A 6465-nucleotide genomic window follows, 5' to 3' on the forward strand; every position below is an offset into this window, starting at 1 on the left:
CCCGAAGCTGTGCGTACATTATGGCTAACAGCATATGTTTTTATGTATTTTTTAAGAAAAAGGGATTATGTGGTGGTGCTGGGGTTTGAACCCTTCTGCATGCTACCTAAGCACTCTACCAACTGAGCTATATCCCCAGCCCCAAAGAAAACTATCTATAAAAGGTAGAGAAAATCTTGAATAGCTACATTTTCAAAAAAGATTTAAAAAAAAATTTTTTTAGTTGTTGATGAACCTTTATTTATTTATATGTGGTCCTGAGAATCAAACCTAGTGCTTCACAAGTGCTAAGCAAGTGTTCTACCAGTGAGCCACAACACCAGCCCGAATAACTACATTTTGATATCCTCTCTCTTATAAAATTTCTACAGTTCAATAAAAATTTCTACAACTGCATCAGCCCACAATATTTTCTTTCTATTCTGAAAGTTTGTTTCCTGTCTTCTCATTTGCCATTTCATGTCACTTAAAATAGGTATGTCTATGTTAAACTTCATCCATATATCCAAAGCTGGACTAGACCTTTCACTTCTCCAGATTCCACACAAGAATTATTAGTTATGCCCATCATTAATGTGGAGATATTATTTTGTAGACTTACTTTACCTAGAACATTGGTTGTATTCCCTTGGATACTCTATGCCTCTCAGGAGAAAGACCGTACACATCACCTATTCAAAGAGAGCTCAGAGGGTAGAAAGCAGAGGGAAAGTTTGCTAAGAATGTCCACATAAGAGGGCAAGGGGGTAAGATGACAGTTCAAGAAATTTGGGGACCAACAATGACAAGAAATTAAAGATTCATGACACTCAGGAATCATGGTAGGCCATTCTTAAAAGGGATGATCTGGGTCTGTGTAGAAATTCCATGAGCAAAGGAAATCAAACTTAAGGGTGAATAAAGAAGAGTTTGTTTAGCATATATATGTTAGTTTCCTATTGCTCCTATAATAAACTACCAATAAAAAATAACACAAATTTATTATATTATACTTTTCGAGGTCGGAAGTCTGGCATAGGTTTTAGCTTATATAGGTTTGTAGTCTTTCTGGAAGCTGAGGGGAGAATTCCTTCCCTCAACCTTCGGCTTCCAGAAGCCAACTACATCCTTTGGCTCATGGTCCCTCTTCTTCCCTCTTTGAAGCCAGAAGTGTAGCAGCCTCAAATCTCCTGTCTGTCCTTCTCCCTGAGCTTCTGTCATCACATTGCCACCATCTGACTCTCCTGGACCTCTGTAGCTTTAGGATTTGTGGCTAGGCCCCATTCGAGAAGCCACAATGATCATATCTCAAGGTCTTTAATGGACCAGTTCTGCAGTGCCTTCTATAATAGAAGGAATCAGTTAATGCAATTAGGAGGTAGACAACCTTTGGGGAGTCATTATTCAGCCCACCACAATAACTGTGTTTGCTTACTTGTCTTTATTATGCCATAGTTTTACAGGAACAGTTGTGTTCATAGATATTAAGTGCAGAGAAGGAAAAAGCAGAAAGAGAATTTATTTGGCTCAGTATATGAACAAGTGGTCAGAAAAGAGAACAGACTGTGCCTGAAGCTGAAGGGAATCCAGAGTTTTTAACAAGTCACCAATTATCCCTAGGGAACATAAAGAATGAAAGAGTTTCTTTTCCTTTACAATTTATTACATCTTCCATGTCTACATTAGTATTCATGTGGAAGAATGGAAAATTGGGAGGGTTTAAAAATAATAACATTATAATATAATTATGTGCTATAATAATATAATAATCCAATATATGTGCATTAGTGCTCAATGAAATGAGAGTATTCTGTAACAGTCTCTTATTCTGGTTTCTGAGTCCATTTGTTTTGCTATAACAGAATACCTGAGACTGGGTAGTTTATTAAGAACAGAAATTTATATCTCATAGTTCTGGAGCCTGGGAATCCAAGATCAAGGTGTCAGCATCTGGTGAGAGTCTTTGTACTGCATTCTTACATGACAGAAGGCAGAAAGGGCAAGGGGAAAGAAATTCTATGTCATCACATGGCAGAAAAGCAGAAGAGAGAGAACCCTCCCCTGCAAGCCTTTCTTCTCCTTCCCCTCCTCCTCCTTCTTCTTCCTCTTCTTCTTCTTTAACAATGATGATCCATTCATGACAGTTTTACCTCATGACTTAAACATCTCCCCAAAGATACACCACTTAACACTGCTGCACTGGGATCAAGTTTACAACATATGAATTTCCAGGGACACATTCCAATCATAAAAAATGATATTTTCCTGGGGACAGAGATGTGTGCTGTGCAGAAGTGAGTAAAGGGTGAAGGGAGGGTAGAGGTGGAACAAATATAAACCAGATGACCATGTGGACACATCATATTCCCTTTCTTGTGAATCTAAGCATTGGAACATTTCAAGATGTCCCAGAGAACCTGTTACCTAGGAGGAGGAGACCTAGCTGCCCACACTCATAACTGGGGAGAGACATTCATAGTATTACCAAGAAAGTCTAGAACTTTTATTGATTTTTGTATGATATTAAAAAGACCATGAAAGTCATATTGACTTTTTGTCCTCTTTTCATGGAATAAGATTGAAGAAAGATGGATAAAGGATTTTAAATATTTTTTTGGCTCAGTAGGTCAGAGAGTGGATGAAGGGCGAGAGCTGAATAGGTTGGGTTCTAGATAAGCAAGAGCAATTTTGCTTACAAATTTTGAAACAAATTTTGAAACAAATTTGTTTTCCAGAAGTATACAATGGCATCTTAAGAAGAGAAAACATCATCCCATTTGGATGACAGGTGGCTTGTAGCACCTTTGTGAGCTCTGTTGACAGTTCAATCACCCTTATGATCATGGTCAAATGGAAACTACTGCATTGTTTGTATTGAGTCATGCTTTCTGTTCTTTCCTGGTATTTAGGGACTGTGTCTGCCCCAGTCAAGGAAAGTAACTCACTCTTAGATACTTTTCAACACATAAATAGCAATTCATCGAGAGCAGAACTTTGGGAAACTAAAAGAGAGCAAGGTAGGTCTCTCTCTAACTAGATTCTTCAAAATAAGGTCCCTGCAACAGGAGAAGGTGGTTGATGTAGCAGATTGCCCTTCATGTTCATTTGTAATCTAATTTATTCATTTTACCCACAAAAAAATTAGACCCAACTTAGTAGTTACCCAGCTGTCTGTCAAATCTTTTTCTTTTCTGTTATTTATTCATTTTAATTCTGGCCTCCACAGCATTCATTTTGGGCTGAAGGATTCCAGACTATTGCTGAGGAACCTCTGGTTCCAGGAGAGTTCAAGAAGCCTGGACTATGGATGGCCACATGTGTCAACCATTCATGTGTCCTTTCATTTCACCCCATAATGCTTCCACTGCCCCATAAAAGGGAAAACAGAAAGGTGAAGGAAGAGTGGACACAAGAGACAGAAGTCAGAAAGTAGTCAGAATCAGGAGGACTCATGGGGGTGAAGACTTCAGGAGGTCAGGAGGAATTTGGTCACATTGTGGCTCAGAATGCAACGTTGGGTCTGGTGTTTAGCTGTCGGTGCCTGGAATAGCACAACATACTCAGGAAGGGTTTGTCCACGACAAGGTGGTGTGGTTGAGCTTGGAATTGCAGACTCAATCAGCCTGCTTATGTTCTAATCTTGTGTCTTCCAACATTATCTGGAGAAGTCTGAATCCCCATGTGCAAAACAGGGAGCTTTTTGGTAACTTAACTCGCTGCATGTTTGTGGTGGGAGACCAAAGAGTTATATGAACTATTTAGAACAGTGCTTGAACATATTTGTGCAATTTGAATGTTAGCTGTTACTTTGGCAGTAGGATTGACTATATATTGATCCAGTTTTAGTTTCTCATTGTGGATTCTCTCTCGCGCTCTCTCTCTCTTTTTGTTGCATTTAGCTGTTTTAAAATATAGGACTACTTGGGAGCACAGAAGACAGGTACTAACAGTTTCCTTCAAAGAAACAAAAATTAAAAGTAAAATCTCAAAGAGGATTTGGGTTGAAAGTCCTATAAATTTTTATTTTGGGTCTCATTAGATTTTGTACCTGGTGTTCCTGTTCCCAGGTTGAAGAGACTTAGAAAATAGGCTTAGACTTCACTGTGAATGGATAGTTTTTAAAAGATGTTTTAGACTGCTACAAAATAAATATTTTCAATGTAAGATAACAGTGGGTTCTCTATCTTTTGACCAAAGTATGCAATTTCTTTGAATTTTGTCATCTTCTGAGAATTAAAATTTCAATTTTATAATAGAATTTTATTTCATTGATGCCAAACTTTATTTCAATTTCTTTTCCAGTTTACTCAGCAACTGAGAATGTACATAGCAAGTATAGCACATGTAACAGACAACTCTTTGAAAGGACTGTTTGTGATCAGTTGACAGACTGCTTTTCCTATTGAAACTTCAACTAGTCACAGCAATCTATGATCATTGTACAAATACTACAACGATGACTGGCAACACAGTCATTTTCATTGTTCTTACAATCACCATGAATGGACTCTAGCCTTTAAGGATATACTGAAAAAGTTTTTGCAACATCATGTTGTTGCATTACAGATATGATGTAATGTGGCTATTGCTTTGGTGTACCTGCTTCCATACTGGAATATTTGTCGCCAACTCAATATCCATGACTCATTTAATGCCAATAGAGATCAAAACCTGATGGGATGCACTGTGGTTTGTGATTGTCTCTCCATTGTGGATTATGAAATTTCCCCGGCTCAGAGATTGTGCTTAAATCAAGATTAAATGCCAAATCTAGAAAAGTGATAGGCATGTAGTAGGCAATCAATAAATATCTGGTGGATGGAAAAAATAAAAAAATAAATAAAAATTGATGGTTTAGAACAGAATGCTGATGTCAAAGTAATCCATCAGAAGGAGGGTAAGCAGCTTTTAGTATCAGGAGTCTTAGAGAATGAGGTCATTTTAAAAAAAAATTCCTTTTGATAAAACAAAATTCCCTCGGTTATTTCTAAGTTTACACTTAAGACATTCCCTCTAAGACTGGAATCTTCTCAGTAACTATTCCTGGAAAAGACCAATAGAGGTGAAAGAGACACAGTTGAAATCTTACTCAGAGTTTGAAAACCACCTTTTAGTATTTAAAAAGGCATTAATCATGATCATTTAGCAATAGAAAGGAATGTTCACAGAATACATAGAATACATGTTTGCTAAGGCAAGAAGTCAGAGAAAAGGAGGCATACATGCCCAGGGCTGAAGACAACATTTTTTTTTTTTTTTTCTTCTTTAACAAATTAAAGCTGCTGAGAAAGAACAACTGACCAGAGGGAAACATTACTGCACAATCTATAAAATACTGCCAAGGTCAGCAGAACCTCAGCTTTTTTTTTTTTTTTTTTTTTTTTTTTTGTCTTTTCTTTTTTTGTGGCAATGGTTGTTGAGAAACTCGTTTCTTGCAAGCCTGTCTTAGATGTCATGTTTAGAAGTTACTCAACACCAAGGATTTGGAAAGTACTTTTATTTCCTTTACTAGGTGATGATGGGAATGAGTTAAAAATATGTTCAGTAAATCTCTGTTTTGTAAAAAAAAAAAAAAAAAATTTATGTGGCTATCCCTTAATGTCAGTGCTCTTTTAATTTGTTCATTCATGCTGGATCCTCTGGTTTTCCCTTTGCTTTGAGATTCTGAGATTTCTCAGCAAGTTACCATGCCTCAAAGATTTCTAAAGCCATGTTTTTTAAAAGTCCCAAGAATGCAGTTTTTAAATAAAGTGTCTTAGCTGTGTAGAATCAGAGTTTCAAAGTCCCACATGGAATATCTTAGTACATTTATGTAAAATTAATAGGCAAGAATTTTAGCTTAAGACTGAGCTTCAGCTGGACTTGTGGGGATCCTGGCCTCCCTCTGTCCCAAGCTCTTCCAAGCTTGCTTTCTACTTTTCAGATCAGTGGGGAAACCTGTATTTTCTGTGCTTTTTAAAAATGCTACCACCATAAACAGGATCATTTTTGTTTTGCTTTGTTTTGTCACAATAACTGGGTCCTGGGTTACCTGTGCATCTGGCTGTTTTAAGCAAGAGAACACCTTCCAAGGCAGATGGCTGGGTTAAGGACCAAGACTTTGGACCCCAGAGGAAAGAGAAGCAACCAGGCTCACATTAGAATTAAACCTGGGACCTGAGACCACATCAAACCATTTCACTCAGAGACTTCAAGGAATTTCCATGCTTTCTGCACATTAATCCTAGGCAGTATCATGGCTTGTTTTGTTATCAAATGGCTCAATCTAAGAAAACCCTGTTTTCTTCTTGCTATTTGAAATCATAATGAAAATCTCATATATGAAGATTTGTTTTTCTTTGAGCAAGTACTACTGCCCCAAATCCAAAAGTTCCAAAGTAAACTAATTCAGGAAAAGTTAGGCCAGATTTTATAATCTTCTCTAGACTAAAGAACAAAGCTGAAGTGTAAGATCAGAAAGTGGATAAGAAAAGACAGATCACATTT

Source organism: Sciurus vulgaris, assembly GCF_902686455.1.
Source record: "Sciurus vulgaris genome assembly, chromosome: 3".
NCBI classification, from domain to species: Eukaryota; Metazoa; Chordata; class Mammalia; order Rodentia; family Sciuridae; genus Sciurus; species Sciurus vulgaris.